This window comes from Humulus lupulus, chromosome 8 (assembly GCF_963169125.1).
Source record: "Humulus lupulus chromosome 8, drHumLupu1.1, whole genome shotgun sequence".
NCBI lineage: Eukaryota > Viridiplantae > Streptophyta > Magnoliopsida > Rosales > Cannabaceae > Humulus > Humulus lupulus.
The window spans coordinates 109,221,599-109,249,044 of record NC_084800.1 but is presented as its reverse complement, the minus strand read 5'-3'; the positions used below and the strand labels follow the sequence as shown (position 1 = coordinate 109,249,044).

The window sequence follows — 27,446 nt, the reverse complement described above, 5'->3', positions numbered from 1 at the left end:
CACGCCCAACCAGGTCACCTAGTCCAGGTCCGTTTACCAACATCCCTCTTCATTTACCAGGGTCCCGATTCGTTTACCAAGACCCGGGTTCATCCACCGTCGTCCCGGTCTAATCTCGGACTTGGGAATCATGACCTCTTCATTGCATCCCAGGGGATACAGGAGGAAGGGTCTGGGAATATGCAACATGCCAACGCGATGGTCCTGGCTTCTATTCCGGGATGCCCTTTGGGCTTTACTGAGATTTGGACCGCCAGAGTTCGTTCCGTCTTCGTCTACTGGGCCTGACCTGGGCCTTAAGTCCCTTTAGGGCGGCCCATAGACTCAGAATGTGGATCCGTACACTTGGGGAGAAACGGGGATAACAATTACCCCCAAGCCTTCATCTGTGCTTGCACAGTGGAAGGTTGTTGCCTTCCCGGATCAATATACATCCTGGTTCACTTCCAAGGCAACGGGTCCGCTGTCGTGGGGAATTGCTTGCCGAAATCTTGTATAGTGAGCGTTTTTATTAGTGTCCCTGATCGAGTCCCAGAAGCCCGATCCGTTTACTAGGATCCGGGTTTGTTTACCAGAGCCCTGGTTCATTTACTTCAGGACCGTTTAGATGCCTCCTGATCTTTCAGCTTCATCATGATGCACACACGTGTCCCCTTGCAATTGGTGCATCGACAACACTCGAATTTGATGGGTCAGGAGACATTCTATTGGGTACCGTGTTGGCAGTCACACGTCAGTGCGAATTCTGAAGCGTCCCATCCGCACGAACGACCTTTTTAATATCTCTGTGTTAAAGAGGATCATTGGATGGGATGATACTTGAGATACTCTTCCCGTGGGTCATTGGATCGAGGCGGCACAGATCGCACGTTTGGGTAACCGTGACCCGGTACTCGAGTAGGCTAATTAATGTCCCTACACGATCCAGGACCATCTGATGGGTGGGATCGTGCTGAACCGTTAGATCAAAAACAACTTTTCGGTTCTTATAAATACCCTTAGATTTTCATTCAAAAGCTTTACACTCTTCGAACGAAACCACACAGAGGACCTTTTATGTCCGAGCTTGCCAATAACATTCACCGTCAGTTACTTCGTCTTCGCCGTCGTTGTCGCTTATTCCCAACGTGTCTGTGTAATATCCAACATTTTCATAATACATTTATTTATAATAAATCAGAGTTTTAATACATAAAATGTACAACTTTACAAATTTAAGAAATAGTAATGGAAAAATAGTGTTTAAAATATGATTTTATGTTTTTAATGAGATTAAAGAAAGAGAAACTTGAGTAGTCAAGTATTGGACCCAAATGTCATATAATTTTAATTGGGGATTTTTATAAAAATTAAGAAAGTTTGGCTAAAGGGCTTATTTGAAAAGAATTTTAGTATTTTGGGTCCAAGTGTAATTTTTAAAAATAAATAAATAAATAAATAAATAAAATAAAATAAAATAAAAGGCTTCAGCCTTTCATTTTACCCGAGCCCCCCTCTCTCTCTCTCTCCTCAGAAAACCTCTCTCTCTCTCCCTCTCTCTCTCTCTCTCTCTCTCTCCTCTGCGTATTACTGTTGCCGACGACGCAGGAGTACTTTCCGGCCACCATTTTTAGCCACGCGCCGGACCGTTGGATTCAGAGGCCTCCGAACTATCGACCCACGCGGGAATCTAGAGCTCACTCGCCGATTAAACGCCTCAACCACTCGATTTAAGTTCGGCCACCCCGCGACTTCAAAGTTGCGATTCGGCCACCTCGGGCATCCGTTTGCCGATCCGTCACCACCATCGTGCTCCTCGTGTTGTGGGCTTCAAAACCCAATAACTTTTTCCTACATCTACCATAGTTGGGTGGTGGGCCCACCACGAGCCACCGCGATCCACCGTAGACCGACGGTCGAAACTTAGTGTTCGAGGTTCCGAAGTACGTTTTGAGTCTCAGAAAATCATCGTTTGACTTATTGTGGAACCCGATCATTTTGGTATAATTTCTTTAACCTATATATTGTGATTTAATTGTGATTGATTAGAGTAATTGTTATTATGTGTATTTATAGTATATAATTATATATTATTGATATATGGAATATTTTCTGTAATTTACTGGCTGTCTGGGATTATATATATTTTTGATACAGGTTTTGATTTTGGAATTGTCCACTTTATAGCCGTTGTGCTGTCTAATTTTCTAGAAAATATTAGATATTAAATCAAGTATAAAAATACATATTTAATTGATTTTATATTAATATGGAAATTATTATGATTAAGTAATTTTAATTATTATTGTTATTATTTTGTTAAGTAAATCAAGAATACAGATTCATATATATATATATATATATATATGAAAAGTATGATTTATAGTAAACCTATTATCTAACCATTATTATTGTATATTAATATTTGAATATTAAAATAATATCAAATATTAGTTTCCTACAGTTATTGATATTTGTAAGACCAGTGAAGTTTGGAGAAAGTATATTTATTATATCACTGGAATTGATATTATGACTAATTAATAATAATATAAATATTTATATTTATATTATTATCATTATATTGATTATTACAACTTTATGTTAAAAATATGATTTCTTTTATAAAATGACTATTTGAATATATACATCCATATACGTATTGCTATTGAAGTATTTTGTTATTAATATCGAAATAAGTTTAATTATAGACGATAATTATTATTTTTGTTGGGATTATTATTATTATTATCATAAGGGTACATTATCTTATGAGCAAGGTTTAAAGCATGGTTTTATATGAAGAGTTATTTGCATTACGTTGATAATAATTTATTATTATCATTTATATAGTTTCTGGTATTGTTAATATACACTATCAATAGTGTATATTTACGGATTTGATAGAATTTAATAAATTATGTGTCTTGAATAGGATTTGTATGGATTTAATTGATTGACTCTTGGTGAGCCGTTTTAAAATAAGCTAAGGACCTAAGGTAAGTAAATCTCACCTTTTGTGCTTAAGTGTAAGATGCATGACTACATTGATTGTGTACATCTGATGAGTTAAGTATGGTATGATAATGGTGCATATGATAAGTATGTGAAAAATGGTTATATGAACACCATAAGGGTGTTGTGTGATATGTAATTGATGAATTCTGTGATATGTGAAAGATGTCTTACTTGGTTAAGAATGATATGAATTATGTGCAAGTATGTGTTCTTATGTTGATGGATATGTGGATTACTCTATGTTCATGATTTGTTATATGTTATGATATATGAAGCATTTAAGTTTTTAGGCTGGAAACCTTAGACCTGAGCCATAGCTCTACGTTAAGGTATAACAACGCCACCAACCCAAAGCTTCATGTATTATGACTAAAGATGGTTTGAGTTATATGAGATGTGATACAATGCCTTGATTGAATACCATCAACATCAGTCATGAACACGAACATTGGCATTTCAGCATCAGCATGTATGCATGGCATGTACAGTTATGTGATACATTATTATGTGATATAAGACCATGCATATGAATATGAGAAAAGTTATGAAATGTCTTGAAAAGTCTTATGTAAAGTTAAACATTTTAATGACACAAGGCTTAAGCAAAGTGATAATAAGATGTTTAAAAAGGGTGCCACTGTTTTGATGAAGCAATCAAGTAAGTTCAGTAAAGAAGACGGAAGTCTATAAGACTTATAGTGGCTGCCCACTAGTGTGGGCTAGGTCAGAGTTGACCATTCAGATATGTTTGCCATGTTTCCGTCTTTCTCCTCCATATGTGTAATAAGTATGGCAGCTATGGCAACGATGAAATGAGTGTTATGTTGAGCCTAGCTGAGATGATGGCTAGCCGGAGGAGAACCCATGGGATTCTATATGATATGTGTAACAAGCCCTGCAGGCATTGGCTGAATCAAACAGTGTGCACAAGTGATATTGGGCCCATAAAAATGTGAAACTAAAAGAAAGAGCATAAAAGTAAAGTTTGAAAGTGCATGAGCAATAAATGAAATGCATAAGTATATAAGTCAGCATATTAGTATATGTGCACTACAAACTCACGACATTCATGTGTATGTGTATGCATGAGATTTGCTTACTGAGCGTTAGCTCATTATGTTATTTTCCAACATTTTTCCAGGTGTGGCTTTAGCTGTTGAGCAACTTGTGGAGCACGGACTCAGTAGCAATGCAATAATGGTTTAGAGTTTTCATATGGCTGCCTTAAATTTAAAGTATTCATACGTGTAATAATTTCTTCTAATAAGTTTATATAAAAGTTTTAAATTTTTCTGTATTTCTTCGTATCATTTTATTTAATTCTTTTGGTCAAGTGCCTTACATACTCGTAAACCCTAGAATTACGAGTATGTGGCAGACGTACCCTACCTTAGGGACGTTACAGTCTGATCTCCGCACCCTTACCTGAAAGGGTGACCTCGACTTGCCCACTAGACGAACATTTGTGCCGCCTTCACTTGTTCAAGACTGTGATTTTGCCGCCACTGTTGTCGAAAATACGCCATTCTTCATGACTAGACCTTTCTAGTAAGCTTTCCAAACCTTTTATTTATGTTTCCTCGTGTTTATCATATCGTTGTACTGCATTTATAACTATAAGGTTGCTAGAGCATGTGCCTCCGTTCAAGGTGGCTCTGGGTGCATTAGAGTAGGAGAAAAAATTGTCTGGGCTGTCCCGGATCCCCTTAGGTCCGAGCTGTCCCTGGACAAGTGGTGATAGGTCGGCTTAGGAAAAATTTAACAAGAACCCTCCATATTTGTTCCTGATCAGGGTTTTGCGGATCCTTGGTGGTCCCAGATCTGATCCGGAGGGGACTCTTCCAAGCAATTCGTAGGAGAGCCCTCGTACCTTAACAAACCTTTTTGGGTTTTGGTGTTGACTGCTTGGTTGTTTGTTTTGTTCCCTTTTGCTCTCAATTCATTAGCTATGAGTTACGATGTCACCATCCATCCAGAAGAACATGTCCAAGCGACCCCTTTCACTCTGTTAGGACATAAGGCCCCCAGTGGCAACACATGGGAGATGGATGGGGAGAAGAACCTGTTCCGGAACTATCGGATGTTGTATGCCCTGGAGAAAAATTTGGGCATGGAGTTGACTCCCGGACTATTTTACAACCGCCTAGCCACAAAGGAAGAAAAGGCCCACACCACTGTGGGAGAATTTGGGGCTTGGAGCATGGGCCACATCAGCACAGGAGCCACTCTCCCGTTTCACGACTACTTCGCGCAATTCCTCAAGTTCGTGGGGAATGCGTCGTTTCAGCTCTTGCCTCAAGCTTACCAACTGCTTGCGGGATGGCGCATTTTCTACATGGCGAAGGAAATCCCAGAGCCGACCCCAGCTGAGGTGTTGTACTTCTATAAGCTGGAGTCGCAGCTTAATGCCAAGGACAAGACCCGGGATGGCTTCTACAGATTGAAGCCTCGTGGCAATTACGCTACCCCCACCAGTTCCTGGAAATACCCCCCGGATGTCAGACACTATTGGTTCATGACATCTGGGTTTCTCTTGGATAAGAACCCCATGCTGACGTTGGACTTCCAGCGAGTGGGTAAGTAGTTTCCTGTTTCCTAGTTTACTTCGTTTTTCAATTTTTTATTACCCGCTTTCAACTTACCACCCTGGATGACAGGACCCTATGCCTAGACCCCCCTTACCCAGTCGATCCTTGAACGAATGAAGTTCTATTCCATGCTAAGCGCGGAGGATCTGGATGTAGGGGCTACGTTAACACTGCCAACCTCTGACTGGTTGGGATGCTGGCGGCCAACCAGACGATTTTGGCCCCTAGCCTCTGGGGGATACAATGCGAGAAAGATCCAGCTTTGAGGGAGGAACTGGCCCTCGAACATATCAAGGCTGTGAAAGACGTGGTCCGGGCAGATGCGACAAAAAGGAAGAGGGAACAGGCTCACCAAAAGGAGAGGGCCGCCTACGACGAGCTGGAAGCCCTTTTTTACGAGGCTCAACCGAACACGAGAGCTCCCGGGGCTAGTGTATCAGGGCGAGGTAATTCGCTTTTGTTTTTGACTTATGCTCCCCATTTTGGGGACTTAGTTAAAGATAGACTAGTTTGTCGAGGCCCCCTGTTCGCGGCCGATGGAGAAATGAGACCTTCATCCCCCATCACTGTAGACCCGAAGACTCTCATGTACTCGTCCGGGTTCCTTCAATATGGTCACTTTTTGGACTCGGATGACATGGGAGACCAAATTCATTCCTTCGCTTTACGAGAATTGAATCGAGTTCGAGTTCTAGAAAAGGGTTTGTCCCAGAGGACTTTTAGCTTAGTTTTTACTTTCGCTTTTCCTGACTCGTATATTTTGCTAACTTTCTTTCTATTTATCCATTTCAGAAGAATTCGATATGTCTAACTCGATAGCCAAGATGAATCAGGCCCTTGAGGCCCGGGCTGCCAAGGCCAGGGCATCGGCTAAGAAAGCTGCCAAAGGCATGCCCAAGCACAAAGTGTTGGACGCGATTCTTGGGGGTTCGGTGTCGGAGCCGAACCCGGTCGGGGAGGCCTCAACTACGGTCCCCACTACGACAGTTCATGCCGAAACTGTCCCACCTCTCCCTGCTTATCCTCCGGTAATCGACCTGGAGCAGTTACCTCTGGTGAGTTGGGGGTCCGAGAAAAGAGCTAGGGACTCGGCCGCGGGTGAGTCCGCGAAAGAGGATAAGAGGGCCAAGACCAAAGATTCTTCCCTGGCTGAGGATTCTTTCGAGGAAAGTCAGCTTGCCTCCCGGGAACTTCCGGAACCACTTGTGCTTCCCATCAATCCGGCCTTACCTGAAGAGGGGGAGATGATCTTGCAGGAGGAGCGGTCGAAGATGGTGTCTCAGACATGGGAAGACGGCTGGGGATAGAGGGAGGAAGTTTACCGGGCCTTGACGATCCATCGCAAGGTCGAGTTCTCCGAGCGTCCAGCTGCCTTTAGTGTTTCCCAGCCGATCGTGGATCGACTTTTTGCTGAGACTGGGTTTCGCAGGACACAGCCACATTCACCGCGGATCTGTTGGAGCAGGTTAGGGCTACTATGTCCAACCTCCAGCTAAAACGGTACACCACCATGTCCACCCAGGACGCTCTATTCATCTCCCAGGCTATCCGTCATCAGGCCACCGCTGTAAGTTATCCATTTGTATCTCCTTTTTATTTTCGTATTTTTAATTCCACATATTCTTTTTAACTTCGATTTATTCTAGGACGCTTTACTGGTCCATCGGAATGCCGACTTGGTGGTCGAGATGGCGATGAAACTGGAGACAGGCTAGCTGGAGCTAGAGGTGGCCGTGAACCAGCAGGAAGCCGCTAAAGAAGCCCTGGCCAAGGAGGTGGCCTAGGCCAAAGTTGACCGCGAAGAGGCTGCTCGGGCCCGGTTCCAGATTGAAGAGACTTCATCCTGGAAAGAAGCCGAGTATAAAAAACTAGTGGCTAGTCTGGAGGCGGAGCTTCTTCGTGTTCGGGGCTTTGAGGTGTCGTCTAAGGCTCTTCTGGAGGTAGTCGAAGCCCAGTCTCGCCAGGACCGGGAGAAGATTACCGCCCTTGAGACTCGGCTCCAGACATTAGATGATTTGCTTTAGCTAGAGGTGAAGATGCATGGGGAGACCCGTCAAGGGAAAGAGCAAGCAGACTCCTTGCTGGAGGCCACCTTCGACGAAGCCATGTACATGGCCTGCCTCCAGGACAAAAACATGAACCTGCTGCTTTACCCCGATCCCGCCGCGAAAAGAGCCAAGTTTAAGGCCAAGGAGAAAGCTGACGCAGAACCCTTGGCTGAGGAAGAGACAAACGGGGCCAACCCGGAGGCATTAGGACATGGGGAGGCCTAAGCCCGGGTCTTTTGCTTTGTGTTGTTCTTTCTCTCTCCTTTTTTTATTTATTTTGTAACACTTTTATGGACGCGGGTGCATCCAAGACCATTGTAGAACTCTAGATTTTAATTAATTTTTTTATTTTAACTTACTTTAATCATGCTACTTGGGCTCCACTGGTCTGGGCCACTAGGGAGTTAGCAATTGCTACCAAGTTTATTTGTCCTGATTTTGATGTTCAGGTTCCAACGACCTAGGCCTTCAAGGATCAGTTGATCAACTTCCTTTGGATCTGCCCATACCTAGGACTCACATCCTAACGGTTTCGGGCCGTTATGGCGGAGACATGGACAAGTATCTGGTCATCCGAGACCATGTTCAGTCGACCGATTATCCCGTTCTTTGTACTCCTGGACTATGAATGTCCAAGTAGGTACTAAACTTGAACCTTGCATCCTTTTGGGTTTGTATTCCTCAGACTCTGTCGGTCTGGGTTGGGAATAAATGTTAGCCTTGCGTCCTTTCGGGTTTGTACCCCCCAGACCCTGTCGGTCCGGGTTGGGACTAGGCGTTAGCCTTGCCTCCTTTTGTTAGGAGTTGGGTTTCTATTGCCACCTATTTGTACGGTCTGAGCTAAGAGCATTTAGCCTCCTGTTTTGTTTTTGTTCTCGGACTTGTTCGTATGAATGGATATAGCACCCCCCCCCCCCAAGTGAGCAAAGGCTAGTCTTGGATCACTTGTTTATGAAAATGGATGGAACTTTCATTGTTTTACAATATTTCTTTATGATGTTTTGTACACATCATTTTTATTATTCAAGAAACTGCCCTGGGCGTACATTGTTTACAAGGAAAATTAAAAGCCGAAACATGCTCTCCTGACTATTGATAGTACTTACGGAGATGGTCCACGTTCCAGGCCCTTGGGACTTCGGTTTTGTCGAGTCGCCTTAAGTGATACGTTCCCGAACACACTCCATGTTGGATTTCATATGGTCCTTCCCAGTTTAGGCCCTGAACCCCCACTCCCGGATCTTGGGTTGTTGGGAAGACTCTTCTTAGGACTACATCGTCGGGTTCAAACCTTCGGCTCTTAACTTTTGAGTTAAAATGCCGAGCGATCTTGCCTTGGTACATTCTTCTCAGATCTCTTCAATAAGGTATAAAGATTCCTGGAGTAAGGCGTGGTTCTGAGCGGGATCATACGTGTCCCTCCAGTGGGATGGGACAGCTGTTTCCACTGGGATGAAGGCTTTGCATCCGTATACCATGGAGTAAGGAGTGTGTCTGGTAGACGTTCGTTCGATGGTCTAGTATGCCCATAGTACGCGGGGCAGCTCCTCCGGCCACTTGCTTTTGCAGGCTTGAAATTTTTTCTTCAATGTTCCCTTCAAGATCTTGTTGAAGGCCTCTGTTTGCCCATTTTCTTGAGGTCTGGCCACCGCAAAGAAGCTTTTGATGATGCCATGCCTTTCACAGAAGTCAGTGAAGTGGACGCTGCCAAATTGCTTCCCGTTGTTGGACATGATCTTGTAGGGGAGCCCGTATCGGCACATGATGTTGTTGATGACGAAGTCCAGGGCCTTTTTTGAGATGATGGTGTTCATGGGTTCCACTTTGACCCACTTGGTGTAGTAGGCGATGGCCACGATAGCATACTTTACACCACCCTTTCCGGTCGGGAGCGATCCCACTAGGTCAATGCCCCACACCGCGAAGGGCCAGGGACTCGTCATTAGAGTTATTTCAGTTGGAGGGGCTCCCGGGATCTTTGCGTACCTTTGGCATTGTTCGTAGTTGTGGACGTAATCAACACCGTCTTTCTTCATGGTTGGCCAGAAATATCCATGTCGCAGGATTTTCTTGGACAAGCTGAGTCCGATTGTATGATCTCTGCAGAAACCTTCGTGAACCTTGTGCATGATTGCACCCATTTCGGTCCCGAATATGCATCGGAGGTATGGCATGGATATCCCTGTGCAGTAGAGTTTTTCTTCCATCATGACATATCTGGGGGCCTGGTATTGAAGCTTCCTGGCTGCTGCCCTGTCCGTGGGCAACTCCCCGGTTGTTAGGTATTGGATGATGGGTCTCATCCAGGACATAGAGTAGTCTATAGCGTTGATCGTGGGGGCTTGAATACTCGGTGCGGGGAGATGGTTGATTGGGACCAGCCCAAAGAGTTCTGTTTCCGCATCCGTGGCCAGTTTTGCCAACGTGTCTGCAAAAACGTTTTGTTCCCTGGGGATCTAGTTGATGGAGTGCTTCTTGAAAGATTGAAGTATCTCCCGCGTCCGTGTCACATAAGCTGCCATCTTTTCCCCTTTTGTTTGGTATTCTTTCGAGATTTGTCTAACAACCAATTGGGAGTCGCTATATATCTCCAGGCTTGTAGCCCCTACTTCTTGGGCTAAGCGTAATCCGACCAACATGGCCTCATGCTCAGCCTCGTTGTTCGATGACTTGAACTATCGCAGGGGGCTTTGTAACTGGTGTCCTTGTGGCGACACTAGGATAATTCTGGCTCCTGCTCCATTTTCATTCGAGGCTCCGTCTACGAAAACCTTCCACGAGGGTATCGTGGGATCAACGGGATCGCTCTCTTCAGTTATCCCGATGAAGTCAGCCAGGGCCTGCCCCTTGATTGATATTCTAGGGACATATGCAATGTCGAACTGACTCAATTCCATGGCCCACTTCAAGAGCCTTCTCGATGATTTGGGTTTTTGCAACACTTGTCGTAGGGGATGGTTGGTTAGTACTTTTATGGCATGGGCTTAAAAATAAGGCCTAAGCTTCCAGGATGCAATTAGTAGGCAAAATGTCAACTTTTCAATCAATGGGTATCGTGATTCCGCACCTAATAACCTTTTGCTTACGTAATAGACCAGGAGCTGGGCCTTCCCTTCTTCCCGTACTAGCACGGCACTGATGGCATGTTCAGTCACGGCCAAATAGAGGTACAACGGTTCTCCCTCCATCGATTTTGCTAATATTGGCAATCGGGCCAGATGTTCCTTTAATCTTTGGAAAGCCTCTTTGTATTCAACTGACCATTTGAACATTTGGCTTCCCCGAAGGACGTTGAAGAACGGGATGCATTTGTCCGTGGCCTGTGAGACAAAATGGCTCAAGGCGGCTATCTGCCCTGTCAGGCTCTGGACGACTTTGTGCTTTTTGGGCGAGGGCATGTCAATCAGTGCTCTAATTTTGTTCGGGTTGGCCTCTATTCCCCGGTAGCTTACTATGAAGCCCAGGAACTTCCCGGATCCCACGCCAAAGGTGCATTTTTTGGGATTCAACTTCATCCCATACTTTCAAATGATTGGGAAGGCTTTAGTCAGGTCATCAGCGTGTCCTCCGGAGGTCTTGGATTTGACCAGCATGTCGTCAATGTAGACCTCCATGTTCCTTCCTAGTTGGGCTTGGAACATTCTGTTGACGAGTCGCTGATACGTGGCTCCAGCGTTTTTAAGTCCGAAAGGCATGACGATGTAGCAATACACCCCCTTGTCAGTTTGGAAGCTGGTATGTTCCTGGTCAGCTACATGCATAGAGATCTGGTTGTAGCCTGAGTAGGCATCCATGAAGCTCAAGATTTCGTAGTCGGATGTTGCATCAACCATCTGGTTCATCCAGGGTAGCGGGAAACAATCTTTAGGGCAAGCTTTGTTGAGATCCGTGAAGTCGATGCACGTTCTCCAAGTCCCATTCAGCTTAGGCACAATCACTAGATTGGTTAGCCACACGGGATATAAAGCTTCTCGGATGAAGTTGATCGAGTATAACTTTTCAACTTCTAGTTTGAGAGCTTTTGCCCTTTCTGCCCCCAGGGGTCTCCATTTTTGTCAGACCGGGGTCGCGCCCTGATCGATATTCAAGGCATAGCAGAGGATATTGCGGTTGATACCGGTCATATCTGAATGAGACCAGGCCAGGACATCCTGGTTCTCTTTCATCCGGGCGACGATGGCAGCCTGGACCTTTGCATTCAGGTTCTTCCCAACTTGGATTACCTTGGTCGGGTCAGTGTCTCTGATGCACACCTCTTCAATTTCTTCCATGGGCTCCAGTGCACGGTCTGCCCCTATCCGTGGGTCCAGCTCGTCTTCTTCCCGGACCATCCGTCTCGCCGAGGGAGGAGGGCGGACTGGATCGACGTTTTCCTCCTTAAGAGGCTCTTCGTGGACCATATAAATAGGCCGGGAAGATACGTGGTAACACTTCCGGGCAGTTTTTTGGTCTCCCCGGACTGTTCCTACCCCTCCGTTGTTGCAGGGGAACTTCATGCAGAGGTGGCGGATGGAAGTGATAGCATCAAAATTGACCAGTGCGAGCCTATCGAAGATGATGTTGTACGCAGTGGGGTAGTCCGCTACTATGAACGTACAAAATTTGAACAAGCCTTGGATCTCGTTCCCCAACGTTACGGGTAGTTGGATCTTCCCCATTGGGAGTATCGAATCTACATTGAACCCATAGATCTGGGTTGGGCATGAGGCCAGATCCGCCTCAGTCAAGCCAATCGTGACGAAGGTTGGCTTGAACAAAATGTTGACGGAGCTTCCATCGTCCATTAATTCTCAGGACACCATCTTGTTAGCTATTTGGGCATCAATGGCCAGAGGATCATGATGTGGGAAGTGGACATTGCGGGCGTCGTCTTCCGTGAAAGTGATGGGGAGGTTCATCAACTTCGGGCGTTGCGCCGATGCTTGGACCAAGGCGCATACCTCTTGGTCATGGTCAAGCTCGTTGAGGTAGCACTTTTGATCATTTCGAGATGGTCCTCCCAGATGCGGCCTGCCCGAGATGGTGGCTACGTGATCATCTACTCGCGGGGGCGTGGTTCCGGAAGGATATGGCATTCCGGGTTTGGGCGCCTGCACAGTTGGGGCCCCCTGAGGGACCTATGCTCCCAGGCCCGTCGCGTATCCTCCCTTGGGAGGCGGATACGCTCTAGATGCACCCAGGATCGTGGATTATCCGGGAACTGTTGGCATTCTCGGAACACCCATGGGCATCCTGACCCACTGGTGGTGATGTCCCATCTTGATCAAATTCTCGATTTCGTCCTTCAGCTGCCGACATTCCTCGATCGTGTGGCCCACCTTCTTATGGTATGCGCACCTCTTGCTGGTATCCCTTGAATTATTTCCCCCTGTGAACATGGGGGCGGGCTTCCGGTAATGAATCGTCCTCTCTGTGGCCAGATATATATTTTCCCTGGTATCCACTAAATTGGTGTACTCTTAAAATTTGGGACGGTTGGGCCCTGCTGGGAGCAACACTGTATCCGACTGGCGCCACCCCGTACCTGGGCAAGGGGGTAGACTGGGCTGGGGCGTACCCGGAAGATGTAGGACCGTAGACCGTGGATGCGACGAAAGTCATTCTAGGCGTACTCTTCGATCCCGGCACTATCGGGGGAGTTAGATACTGCGCGGCCAGATATTGCATCCCGTAGCTCGAAAAGGTTTGGGCACTAGGCCGGGGAGCCGGCTGCCATCCGAATGCCTGGATTCGGACCTCCTCTCAATTGATAAAGTCGTGTGCCCTCCTTATGAATTCTTCAAATGTGGTCGCCTTACTGCGCTGCATGTCGTCCCAGAGGGGGGACCCAGCCAGGATCCCGGATTGCAGGGCCACCAGGTGCTGCCCAACGTCCACCTTGGTTTTTGAGGTTTCCTCTATGAAGCGCTGAATATAGGCCCTTAGAGTCTCCATGGGGAGCTATTTAATGTTAGCGAGGGTGCTAATTTTCATATCCATCCTCATGGCGACCACAACTTGTTTGCGGAACGTCGACTGCAGTCCGAACCAGGACTGGATGGATCCTGGCTTGAGCCTCTTCCACCAATCCTTCGCAGGTCCATCTAAAGTAATTGAAAAGCAGAGGTACTTACTGTTGTCGCAAATGTGGGCTACGGTCATTAATCGATTGTAGCGCAATAGATGGTCTCTGGGATCGGTGCTCTCAGTATAGGCGGGAAAATTCAACATCTTGAACCCTTTGGGGAGCACCACATCCATGATGTGTTTGGCACAGGGTTCTTTTTCCTCTTCTTCAGAATTGGAACCTCCTTCATCCTGCTTATGGACCAGGTGATCCGTGACCTTTTTTAAGGCGGCCAGTTGTTTCATGAACTGTCTGGCCGTACTATCATCTAGGGGAACCCTCTCTTTCCTCCTGTCGTTGAGATTATTTCTCAAATCACCTCCTCAGGGGCAAATCTTTTCCTTGCAGGTCCGCTTCTTTCAAGTGTTCAGTCTGTCGTGCAAGTCTATCCGAGACGTGTCATCCCCTGAGCTAAGGGCATTTGGCTCGTCATCATGCTGGCGTCCTCGGTGATCTTTATACACGGAGGCGCTTGGGCGAAAAAGCTATTCCCGTCTAGTCTGCCTAGGGGCAGCCCAGGGCCTGGTACCCTGCGGGCGCTTCCCTTGCAGATTGATTGGTTGATCCCATCTTGGGACGGGACACACCTTCTCTCTCCTAGGGAGCGGTCGGGGGTTGGCCCTTATTTTCTGAACGGGAGGAGTTTTCCTCTGAGGGTTTGCTTTTCCCTCGGGGTCGGCCGCTTTGCCTTCCCTTCTTCTTGAGCCAGGTTAGACGGGCCTTGTTTGGGATCTTGTCCTAGAGGAGGGATCGGCCTCGCATTTTCGGGCGCATTATTCCCAGCCTGCGGGGCAGACGATCGTATTCCTGGAGGTGGAACAACTGGAGGACTGGCCGCCAACCCTTCAGCGACAATGAAAGCTTGCAGGGCCAAGAGGGATTCTTGCATTTGTCGAGTGGCTTCTTTTTGTTCAGCTATCTTGGCCTCTTGGTCCAGGACTTGTTGTCTTAGTTTTGACACGAGTTTTTTGGAAACTAGAATTATGAAAGATAAGAGAGCTTAGAAAGTAATAAATAAAGATTATCACACAAGGAATTTTACGTGGTGGGGGCATTAAAGAGCCTTAGTCCACGAGTCAATTGTATTATAGCTTTTTAGGAGCTCAAGTAATGAACTCTCTGAATTTAAGCAGAGTGTATGCTTCTCAGAGAAGAATTCCATCCCCTTCTCCAGCCCATCACTATTCATATTTATAGGCAGGTGAGTGCATTGGGTTTTGGGCCGGACTAATCTGGGCCCAATAAGGGTATAACCATTATTTGCTCTATGATGAAGGCTTAATACAAAGGATTTTAATATATAATATGCACTAACCAAGGCCTAATGGGCCAGCCCAAGCGTAACCACACTATAAGACTAATGACATAATGCTGCTTCAATCTGGGTCGCGTGGGCTTCGAGAGAGATTTGGGGGACAACATCTGTCAGAGTAGTGGTAGTACAGTTCATAACCGACGGTGTACATTCCTGATGTAACCTCTTCTGCAGGCTAGCTATGGGCACACAACTCCATATTTCTTGGGATGATGTCAGTATCAGGGACACCTTATCACGCCCAACCGGGTCACCTGGTCCAGGTTCGTTTACCAACATCCCTCTTCATTTACCAGGGTCCCAGTTCGTTTATCAAGACCAGAGTTCATCCACCGCCGTCCCGGTCTAATCTCAGACTTGGGAATCACGACCTCTTCATTGCATCCCAGGGGATATAGGAGGAAGGGTCTGGGAATATGCAACATGCCAACGCGATGGTCCTGGCTTCTATTCCGGGATGCCCTTTGGGCTTTACTGAGATTTGGACCGCCAGAGTTCGTTCCGTCTTCGTCTATTGGGCCTGACCTGGGCCTTAAGTCCCTTTAGGGCGGCCCATAGACTCAGAATTTGAATTCGTACACTTGGGGAGAAACGGGGATAACATTTGGGTAACATGAAATGGTTTTATGTAACCCTAGTTCTTTGGTAACCTTATTCAATTTTCTGGCGATTTTCTTTCTCTTTTATGTATGGCAACGCTATCCACGAATCAAGAAGAAATGGATGAAATAGTGAAAAGAACCAACAATCCAAAGATGATTGAGGATTACAATTGGAAAGTCAATGAAGAACTAGTATCACACTTGTTAGGAAAGATGCATGTGATATTGCATATCAAAGAAAATAAATTCGAATAGAAGAAGAGGATTTCAAATTTTGGTGTGTTGAACAATGAAGTGGAGCTCTCTATATTTTCAAGGGAGAATAATGCATTTAATTGCGGCATTAATTTCAAAATCCATTTCAAATTTCGTGTATAGTTTCCATGAAATCTTCCAAATTTGCTTTTAGAATATTCTAGGTTGCAAAAGAAGCCCAACGCATACTAGGCTTTTTGGCCTGCATTCGTGCCTAGACATGTGAGCGTACATGAGCCGCATGTCATTTCGCTTCATGATGATTTGCACCCCCTGAGCACACAAGAAAGAGTATCATTGCTTATCAACTTACAAAGGTAATGATATGGAATTCTTTTATGTCCCTTTGTGAGAATACTCATTTTTCTATGTGGGACTACCAAAAATCCCACTATTTTTTCTTCTCATGTTACCATCTATATGTGACAATTTCCCATTCACCCCATAACTATTTTGAGCATACTAACTAATACTTAATTTTTATGCACTCGAAGAGGAGAACACTAATTTTCAAAGACATGACTCATTACAAGTGTGTCTGAATGAAATTTACCTTAAAATGTCACTTAAAATAGTGTTAAAAACATATTTTCTAACAAGACTTTGGGAGGTTGTCTATGGTAAGGAGAGTCCTTGCTAAGAGACAGTGTAGTGGAAAATTTCTATAAAACTTTATGGGGAAGATTATGGAATACAAAGATGGAATGAGAGGTTAAAGTTTTGAAGGTTGAGAAGGGAAGTACTTTTATAGGGATCAAGTTCGATAAATCAAATAATTTAAGGTAGATCCTTAAAAGGATGTGTTTTAGGTCTACAATGGGAGAGGAGTGACCCCAATCTAATCAGTGGACTTGTAACGCCCTACTACACAGGGACCGTTACACTGTTTATTTTAAACAGTGCTAAACTCGTTAAACGAGTCATTTGGCCTTAATCGTGTAACTAAGTGTGATTAACAGTTTATGGTTAAAAAATTTGGTCAAGGATACAAATGTTTCACTAGAATGTTTACTATATACATTGGGATCCCAAAATACATTTAAAAGGTTAATTATAATAAAAGAGTTACAACCAGCCGACCTAAGCGGCAAAATAGGTTTTAACCCTAGTTCCTCTTTAAACCCTCGACCGTGGTGGTCGAGCAGCCGCATATGTACACATCGTCACCTAAGCTCTCCAACTCAAGGATAGTCCAGCTTTCTTTAACCTTTACCTGCACCACATAGCACCCGTGAACTGAGGCTCAGCAAGAAAACTCATACATGCTCAGAAGCAGACAATAACATGTCACCAAATCATAATAAGCATGCCTAGCAGTAATAACCATATTCATGCATGCAGGCAAGTACAAATAAATATTTATGGAGTCTTATGCCCTGAGTAGATGACTAATAAGTCTCTCTGGGGTCCTGCGCCCTGAATAGATGACTGACAAGTCTCTCTGAGATCCTGCGCCCTTAATAGATGGCTAATACGTCTCTCTGGGGACCTGGGCCCTAAACAGATGACTAATAAGTCTCTTTGGAGACTTGCACCCTGAATAGATGACTAATAAGTCTCTCTGGGGTCCTACGCCCTGAATAGATGATTAGTAAGTCTCTCAGGGGACCTACGCTCTGAATAGATGACTAATAAGTCTCTTTGGGGTCCTACGCCCTGAATAGATGACTAATAAGTCTCTCTGGGGACCTGCACCGTGAATAGATGACTAATAAGTCTCTCTGTGGTCCTGCGCCCTAAGCCATGTGACATTCCAGTCACCTGAGCCTTTTAGCCCTGGCTCTGAGTAACTAGCCTTAAGCTAGCCAAGCACTTTAGTTTTCTTCGACCAATAGGCCGGTCAAGCATTTAATGCTCATGTTGATTAGATATAATCATTTCGGCATGCGTTAAAAACGCTAATGCTGCTTTTGACTCATATGTCAATTCCATACGACCAGCGCTTAGTACTATTATCGACCATGACTGATAAGTCAGAGCTTCACAACCAGTAATAAACACCATTGCCATTTCTTAACTAATAAGTCAGTGCTTCCTCAATGAGGTAATGTGAACAAACACATATTATATGTCACATATCCAGATATAAGGCATTCCACATGCTTAATCAATAATCACAAGCATAATCATAATCATGCACAATTATAGAGACTCAAGCTCTGATCAATTTCATATTCAACATTCATGCCATGCCATAACCACATGTATCACATGCATCATATACTCGGTGTAGTTTTCTTACCTTTGGTCCAAGCCCAGGTTACCAATAAACGACCATCAAGCATGATCCTATTTCCAAGCCCCTAGCGATCACCTAGTCACAACCATAATATAAAATCTCATAAAAAATGAGTAAATAAATACTTCCAGACCGAGTTCTAGCCTCCGAGACGTCGAATCCTACCCAGCTGGGTAGTAGGATCGATCCCAAGCCCTTAGAATTAAGTTCCAACGACTAAAAATCAAAGCTGGGCAAAACTACACATGCAGGTCGCGACTTGCCTCCTTGACATTGAGCCCTATGACTGGGCTTCAAGGTGCGGGCCACGACTTGCCCCTTTAGAGTCGTGGCGCCCCCCCCAGGCAAACTCCTCCTGGTTCTGGGTTCACTCAGGTCGTGACTTCCTAGAACAAGGTCGCAACTTGACCACGAACCCAACCATTTTCTCTGTTTTCTCCCATTTAAAACCTTCCATAAACCTATCCAAACATATCCAAATCCCAAAATCAAAGTTCCCAAACATCCCAATGATCCAAGACAATCAAAACCCAAATCTCAAACCATCCAAAAACTCATCAAAACATAAAATCCAATTCAAGCTTAAAAACTTGAAAACTTAAAACTCAGATTACCTCTGATTGAGTCATTTCCCAAATAAATCCTCCGGCTAATAAGCTTCTAATCTTCCTTAGAATCCCTATGCCTCGATCCTTGCCGGAATCCGAGTCCTAAAACTTGAGTTTCCTTTGAAAATGCGAATGGTGACAAAAAGGGAACGGGAGAGAGAGAGAAAGTACTGAACGTTCTTTTATGTTTTTGACAGGTTACTTCGAGCCTAAGTAACCTCAAGCAAATCCTAATGCTCGGGGTCCCAAAAATGCCCCCCGGGGTAAAATAGTCAAAATTCCCATAATTCCCTCCTGATCTCACTAACTCCCAATATATCATCAAATAATCATTCTCATTACCCAATATCCCGATAATGTGCTAAATATCCTAAATACCCCTTGACTCACTCCGAGTCAAGTATGGGTCTTGTTGTGACTTTCCCACTAGCTTGCTCCCTAGGATCGTCTCGTGTCGAGTAACCCAAACATACTCACATAATAATGTGGTCTCATACACACATATATCACATATATGCCAAATATTCCCAAAACGGGCCAGATTATGAAAATTTCCCAATTAAACAAAAATGGACCCATATGCATATTTAATACACCTAACACATGCATATCAAGTCATATTATAATATTACTCACATAATCACAAAATAATACACATAAATATCATATAGTCACTGTTGATGGTGAGAACTCGTCAACAAAGTTAACTTAGAAAAATCAAAGTATAGAGCTTATCAATGAACTTCAAAAATCTAAACAGAAACTTAGAGAATAGCTGCAGAAAGAAAATGGTGAAAAGAACTTGTATTTCTCGTGGTATGATGCTACAGTGTTTTTTTTTCAACAACCCCTTCCATGTGGAAGTGGGGTTCCTTTTATAATGGTCTCTAATGGCCCCTGATACATTGTGGTCCAGGAGACCAGATGGTACGCAAGTACACTGTCAGGAGAGTGGTCTCAGGGGTAGTGGTGTTGGCTCCAGTACGTGGTCAGATATCGTGAGGGTGTCTCCACTACTTATTTTGTACGAATGTCAGAGGAGTGGCACCAGCCGTAGTGGTGCTGGTGGTGGTGTCGACTCTGACACTCCCACTACTTGTTTGGCATGAGTATTTGGATCAGACATACGGGGTCTTACAGGTCGTACCCCGTATGAGCTCCATACTTGTACGATCTTTTCAAATTATACTTGTTCTTTTACCTCTAAACGTTGGATTTTCCGCAGGTCCTCATAGGAGACACCATCTTGAGGTGTGGATCGTGAGATACCTGATGCATGTATGGGTCGCGACGCAAGACAGGGTTTTTGGGCCCTTGGCATAAGATGGGCCCCTCATTGCGAGACGCTCCAAAACACCTCAAGGCCTCCCATGAGATGCGGGTGATAAACATGCGAGACGCCACTCCAAGCGAAGCGCCTGTTGGCACGCGAGACATTCGTGGGCGTCCGAGGCCATCCCTTGCGAGGCCCTGGTGGCACGGCCGAGGCGAGGCGAGGCCATCCCTCGTGAGGCCCTAGTGGCACGGACGAGGCGAGGCGAAGCCATCCCTCAAGAGGCCCTGGTGGCATGGCCGAGGCGAGGCGGGGTGATCCCTCGTGAGGTGGCACGGCCGAGGCGAGGCAAGGCCATCCCTCGCGAGGCCCAGGTGGCACGGCCGAGGCGAGGCGGAGTGATCCCTCGCGAGGCCCTGGTGGCATAGTCGAGGCGAGGCCATCCCAAGCGAGGCCCTGGTGGCATGGTCGAGGCGAGGCGAGGCCATCCCTCGCGAGTCCCTGGTGGCACGGTCGAGGCGAGACAGAGTGATCCCTCACGAGGCCCTGGTGGCTCGGCCGAGGCGAGGCGAGGCCATCCCTCATGAGGCCCTGGTGGCACGATCGAGACTAGGCGAAGTGATCCCTCACGAGGCCTTGGTGGCACGACCGAGGCGAGGCGGAGTGATCCCTCACAAGGCCCTGGTGGCACGGCTGAGGTGAGGTGAGGCCATCCCTCGTGAGGCCCTGGTGGCATGGTCGAGGCGAGGTGGGGCCATCCTTCGCGAGGCCCTGGTGACACGGCTGAGGCGAGGCAAGGTCGATTGGGATGCCACGGGCGCGCGAGGCGCTGGCCTGGGCAAGGTGTGCCCAGCTGCGCGAGGCCCTTTCTATAACACCCTGGTTACCCCAGAACAATTACGGTGAACAGTGAACCAGAAATTTGACTCGCTACCCGAGTCCTTTGGTTAAAAACGTGCTCTAAGTGTTATTAACAGGCTAAGGTGGAAAACCAATAAAAAGGATAGAACATATTTTATTAAAGGCATAAAACTGTTCATGTGCCCACGGGAATGTTTGCAAGTTATTTACAACTTAAAATGGTCATTACTGTTTCAAAATTACAAACCCGCCGACCTAAGCGGCAAAAATAGGGTAAACCCCCTAGTTCCTCTGAGAACTCCTTGGCCGTGGTGGTCAAGCGGCCGCATATGTACACATCACCACCTAAGCTCTCCACTCAAGGCTGGGTGAGCTTTTCTTTCCCTTTACCTGCACCACATAGCACCCATGACCCAAGGCCCAGCAAGAAAACACAATATAGCATGATATAATGTCAACAATGATCATAATAGTCATTCAGGACTTTCAGTTCAAAACAAGTAAGTGACAGTCGCAAGAGTCACCAAGATGGGTACAACTCCCTTTAGCCATGTGACGATAGGGTCATCGGGGCTTAACAGATAAGTGAACCTTTCACTATCTTTAACAGGATAGGTGCATGGTGACTAGTCACCAACATAACCTTCCTCATGACCATAGGGTCATAACCTTGGAACATCGTTCCCTAGCCATGTGACAAGCAGTCACCTGGGCCTTAGGCCCTGGCTCTCAGTAACTAGTCTTAGACTAGCCAAGCAATTATAATATTCATCGACCTTAGGGTCGGTCCAGCGTTAATGCCTTAGAGTCATTCAACGCTGCTATCGATTAGATCTAATCTTCATTCGGCCCTGCATTCAAGACACTTATGCCGTTTCTGACTCTTAGGTCAGTGTCCCTCACTAGTCAATGCCATATACAAGTAAGCAATATTCGCTAGCATTTAATATGCAATCAATGTCCACATTTATCAATCAGCATGCCTCAACAACTATCATACATGTCATATACATGGGGTGCAGTTTTCTTACCTCAGGTTCGAGCGAGAAATATAATGAGAACGACTCCTGAGAACGATCGACCTTTTGGTTCCTTAGCGGTTACCTAATCACAACCAATTATAACCTCCATTAATGAAAATCAACATGGAAAGTGTCTTAACCTAAACCCCACTCTCGGGACCTCGAAACATGCCCACACGGTGAGTAGATTCGATCCCGGTCCTTAAGGATTGAAACCCCAAGTAAAAAACCCTTAAAAACACCCAAAATGGGACTTTGAAGGAACAGAGTAGCGCTACAGCGCTGCTCCCTAGCGCCCCAGCGCTATTCTCAGAACCCCCAACACGCCCAAAAGACCCCTGTGTAGCACTGTAGCGCCCTAGGGTGGGCGCTATAGTGCTACCTTCAGACCAGATGCCCCCTGAAACCTCCTTCTTCATCTCCTTCGATTCTAACCTAATTACAATGCTTCCAAATCCCATTTTTGGTGCCAAATGAACCCAAAAACCATCCTAACACACCCCAAACATCACAACCATAAGAACCATAGCCAAAACTCCCAACAAAACCAAGTATTCAACCTAGAAATCTTAGCTGTAAAACAGAACTAAAACAGGGCAAACCAGGGAATTCAATGGCTAGAAACTTACCCAAAGTTCAGCTTATGATGCTCTTCAATGGAGGAACACACTCCCAAACTCCCAAGGCTTACTTCCCAAGCTTGAATCCTCAAGAATGGTTCAAAAATCCCAAAGGAAAACTGAAGAAAGAAGATACGGGAAGGCTCTTGATCTTACTCTGTTTTTCCTCTTCTTTCACAGCCCAAAATAGTTTATATCTATCCTAGGGGTAAAAAGACCATTATACCCCTAGGTCAATTAAAAGTTTCTAAAGGCTCCCAAGGGCAAAATTGGTATTCCCCACCTATCTCGTTAATCATAATTAACGCTCTCCAATTCCCGCTATTCTCGATAACCTCAAACACCAATAATTCATATTCCGTTATCCTTTTATTTCTGGTAACGCTCTAATCATTAAAGTCACCCCGAGACTCCTCCCGAGCCCTGAACTTAAACCTGTTATGACTAGACCGCTAATTAATATTCCTTGATCGTCTCATGCCGAATAGCTCGAACAAACCCACATTATAATGTGGTCTCAAAAATATATCACCGACATGCATACAATTATACAACTATACCCTCAACGGGCCAAATTACCATCACACCCCTGTAGTTAAAATATGGACCCACATGCATGCATATAACATCATATTATAATATAATTCACATATACATGCATTCTATCAATTAATGGCATAATTAAGCAAGTATGGCCCTCCCGGCCTACTAATCCCGCCATTAAACCACATCGGAGAATTCAGGGCATTACACTTTCCGTGGCAGCGACCCAAATGCGTAAAAGGGGTCGTGTAACCTTCAAGGTGGCTGGATACATGAGGCATGGTGAGGGAATATCGGTCTCACGAAGGCGTGGAGGTGACGATCCCGCGGAGGTGCATGAGGACCTCGCGTGGCGCACTTACTGGGCTCGCAAGACACGGGACGAGGGTCCCGTGTGGCACACTTGCTGGGGCTACATTCAGCAAGGTTTATCAATACACACCTAGGGGCGTAGGCACAGGTATATAATTACACATTTTTGGGACCTTAGCACGTGTTTTGGACCTATCACAAGCGTGGAATTTTGAGCATCCACAGTCACATAATTCCATAATTTTCCATCTCGGCCCCCTAATTAAGGCCCTAAACCTTATTAGGAAATTCGGGATGTTACAACTATCCCCTCCTTACAGAAATTTCGTCCTCGAATTTTTATCTGAACAGCCTGGAATATCAATCCTGCATAACTGATTCCAGTTCCCAGGTCACTCCCTCGACCTTACTGTTTCTGTATGACACCTTAACCAAAGGTACAGTTTTGTTCCTCAGAACTCTGTTCTTTCTATCTTATATATGAGCTGTTCATTCCTCGCAGGACAACTTAGCCTCCAATTCCAGAACCTCATAACTCAACACATGATTTTCATCTAATACATGTTTCCTTAACATGGAAATATGAACTACATTGTATATGTCTGACAGTGCCAAAGATAAGGCCAACTTATAGGCCACCTGACCGATCCCCTCCAGGATCTGAAACGGTCACACAAATCTAGGGTTCAACTTGCCCTTATCTCCCCACCCTTTTCCATGGTGATACTCTAAGGAAGATACAGTCTTCCACTTGGAACTCCATGTTCCTTCATTTCAGATCAACATAACTTTTCCATTTACTCTGAGAAGCGAGCATCCGAGCTCTAATCTTTTCAATAGCCTCAATGATCCTCTAAACCACCACAGGATCCAAATATAACTTCTCACTCATCTCATCCCAGAGAATGAGCGATATACATTTCCTACCATACAACATCTGATAAGATTCCCTTCCAATAACTGGATAACTCCCTCTAATCTACCATTAATCTGAGGATAATAAATTGTACTAAACTCCAACTGTATACTCATCGCCTTCTGCATTCTTCCCCAAGACTTGGAAGTAAAAGCAAATCAAATAGGATAGACCTCGAATTCCATGAAAGCATACTATCTCTCTCACATAGAGATTTGCATATTGATCAACTGTATTGCTCGTCCTTACTAATAAAAGTGAGCTAACTTTATATACTGGTCTGTAATGACCCGAACCGAATAATGTTGGCCCACTATCCTGGGCACCCCCACTGCGAAATCCATCGTGATGTCCTGTTACTTACACTATGGAATATACAAAGGTTGTATTGGTCTTACTGATTTCTGATACTCTATCTTGACCTGCTAACAGGTTAGGAACTTTGCCACATATTCAATTACGTCCTTCTCCATCCCAGGCCACCAATATAAAACTTTCACATCCTGGTACATCTTGATGGTGCCTGGATGAAGAGAATAAGGTGTGATATGAGATTCATTAAGAACCTCCCGTTTAATCTCAGTGTCCATTGGATTCCAAGTCCGATCCCTATACCTCAACAAACTCATACCTGGCACTGCATTATCCTTAGCTAATCCAACTAAGACATTCCCCTCAATTATTCTCATATATGGTTCTCTCATTTGTTTTCCTTTAATCCTCCCTACAAGAGTAAACTCAAACATAATGTTGGCCAACTAGCCCACCAGTAACTATGCTCTAGTTCTAGTCATATTCTTCAAATAACATGTTGCTTAGGCAATCATCTTTTATGTCAATGAGATATCATAATAATCTATAATCTGGTTCTGATATGTAGGAAGACTCAAAACTCTTCCACAAAGAACATTTAATATCATGCCCATCCAAGGAAACCCCTAACCTCTAAGGCGTTCCCTGGCCTTGGCCAATCTCTGATTGAGAGTGTACCACAATATCATCAATCAAGATGATCACAAATCCAATTAAGATAATCTCTGAATACTCTGTCCATCTAATCCATCAAAACAACTCGGCATTAATCAAATCCACAAAACATAAATTGTAACGACCCAAATTCACTAATAAGGCTTAAGGGCCTTGATTAGTGTGCCTGGAGGGCATAATGGGAATTATGTGTGGTTTTAATGATTAAGATGCATGATTATGATTTTAAGCATGTTATATGACTATGTGTATTATGTTATGTGATAATTATGCTATGCGAATTGTACCACGTGGGTGTGGTGATATCAACGCGATGCACGTGCCGAGACGGTCCTAGGAAGCTAGATAATGGTAACTGGTGATTTGGTAACTTTTGTAACTGTTAGTAACCATAGAGAGTAACAGGTTTTGTTGGAGAAGTGGTAGAATTGTAAAGCTAGTAAAAGGACAAATATGCCCTTGAGGTTTAGTTAGGAAGGGATATTAGTGGAGGGCTAAGGTAGTCTCTTGGCAGTGGTATAGGTGGTTTTGGCTGAGGGAAAAGGATGTATACGATTCTTTTATGCTAAGTATAACTGAAGTTAAGACTTGGAAGGCTAGAAAGATCAAGAAGGAAAGGGAGAATCAAGAACCTAGAAGGCTAAGTGGAAGAGGAGTTGAGCTGTGTTCTTTGAGGCTAGTAAAGGGCTTTAGGGTGTGGAATCAAGCACATATCAAGGTTTATACTGAGGTAAGGATTTGGTCCCTGTTTTGTTAAGTTCTGAATTGATTTTGGAAGGAATTGAAAGATAGCCATGGCTTGTTTTGCATGAAAAATTCAGCTGGTTTGTCAAGGAAAAACTCAGTTTAAAGCTTGGATTGGAGGAAGCTCAAGTTGAATTTCTGATTGAGGTAAGGGTATTAAACATGTTTGTAATCTCGTAGCTGTTGTGATTTAGGGATTTAGAGGTCTGGTTTGTACTTTTTCTCAAGTTTTGGTCTAAGTGTTGAGTCTAAAATTTAAGTATGAATTCTGTGAATGGTAGTATAACTGAGCTAGATTATGATGTTTGTAGGTTGTTGAGAGGTTTATTTGGGGTTTTGAGTTGGTTTTGGGGCTTTGGTATAAGTTTGGGGTGATTTGGAGTGATTTGGGTTCGGGAAAACGCAGGGGAAGAACCCAGAATTCTGGGCTCGCGAAGGAGCGCCACGGCGCTGTTCTAGCGCGCCGTGGCGCAAGGCTGTTTCTGGGTGGTGTGTGCTCTCTGACTTGCTGGGCGCCGCGGCCCTATAGGGCTGCGCCGCGGTGCTAGGCCAATTTCAGGACATGGGAATTTGCAATTTTGAGCCTTTGCTCCAGGGGTTCGGGGGATGCCTTCGGTGCATTGTTTTAAGGATTTGGGGGTTCCGAGAGTGTGGGATTGGTTCCGGGAAATAGTTTTGGATTGATTAGTGACAAAGGAAGTTTCATTTGTGTTGTGATTAGGTCTTTGGAGAGGCTCGGGGTAGAGGACCGTGCTCGCGGCTTCGGGGCATCGGGAACTAGTGAATTGAAAGGTAAGATAACTGCACCCGGTTGTATGATTGTGATGGGACTAAGTGCTCCCGAAAGATATGTCGTGTCAATGTTGGTATTACGCCATGGGACATGTAAAAGCGGTCTAAGAGTGCCGTACATGATTTTAGCGCACAGAGCGCGAATTGGCCATTGGGAGCCAGGAACAACGGGATAACGGAGGGAGCGGCTTGAGGGCGCTAGCCCTGGTTATCATTTGTGAATTGTGAATATTATGAACTGAAATGCCTAGTATGTGGAATACTTGATTATACTGACTGATGATACAACTGAGTATATGTGATGCAATGTGAGATGTTGACTTGTTTGTTAATTGTTCATGCTCTGTTGTTGTGTTTTCTTGTTGGGCCTTGGCTCATGGGTGCTACGTGGTGCAGGTAAAGGCAAGGGCAAGCTGGACCAAGCCTGAGGTGGAGAGCTCCGAGGTGAAATGTACATAGCCAGCTGTTCGATCACCATGGTCGAGGAGTGAGTCGGGACATGGATCTATCTAACTGCTCGTTTTTCCTTAGTATGGCTGGTTAATGTATTTAAACCTTGTAACTTTTGTAAACAGCCTTTGAACTGATATTTTTGGGATCCCGTGTAAATAAACAATG

The 27,446-nt window shown here is 45.1% G+C and overlaps 1 long non-coding RNA gene across 1 annotated transcript; it reads left to right on the top strand.

Moving 5' to 3' along the window:
• The first annotated feature begins 1,467 nt into the window (after window positions 1-1,467).
• Window positions 1,468-27,446, top strand: LOC133794000 (uncharacterized). The gene is made up of 4 exons (XR_009875070.1): window positions 1,468-1,980; window positions 2,915-2,978; window positions 4,139-4,545; window positions 27,225-27,446. It is a non-coding gene; the product is annotated as an uncharacterized LOC133794000 (long non-coding RNA).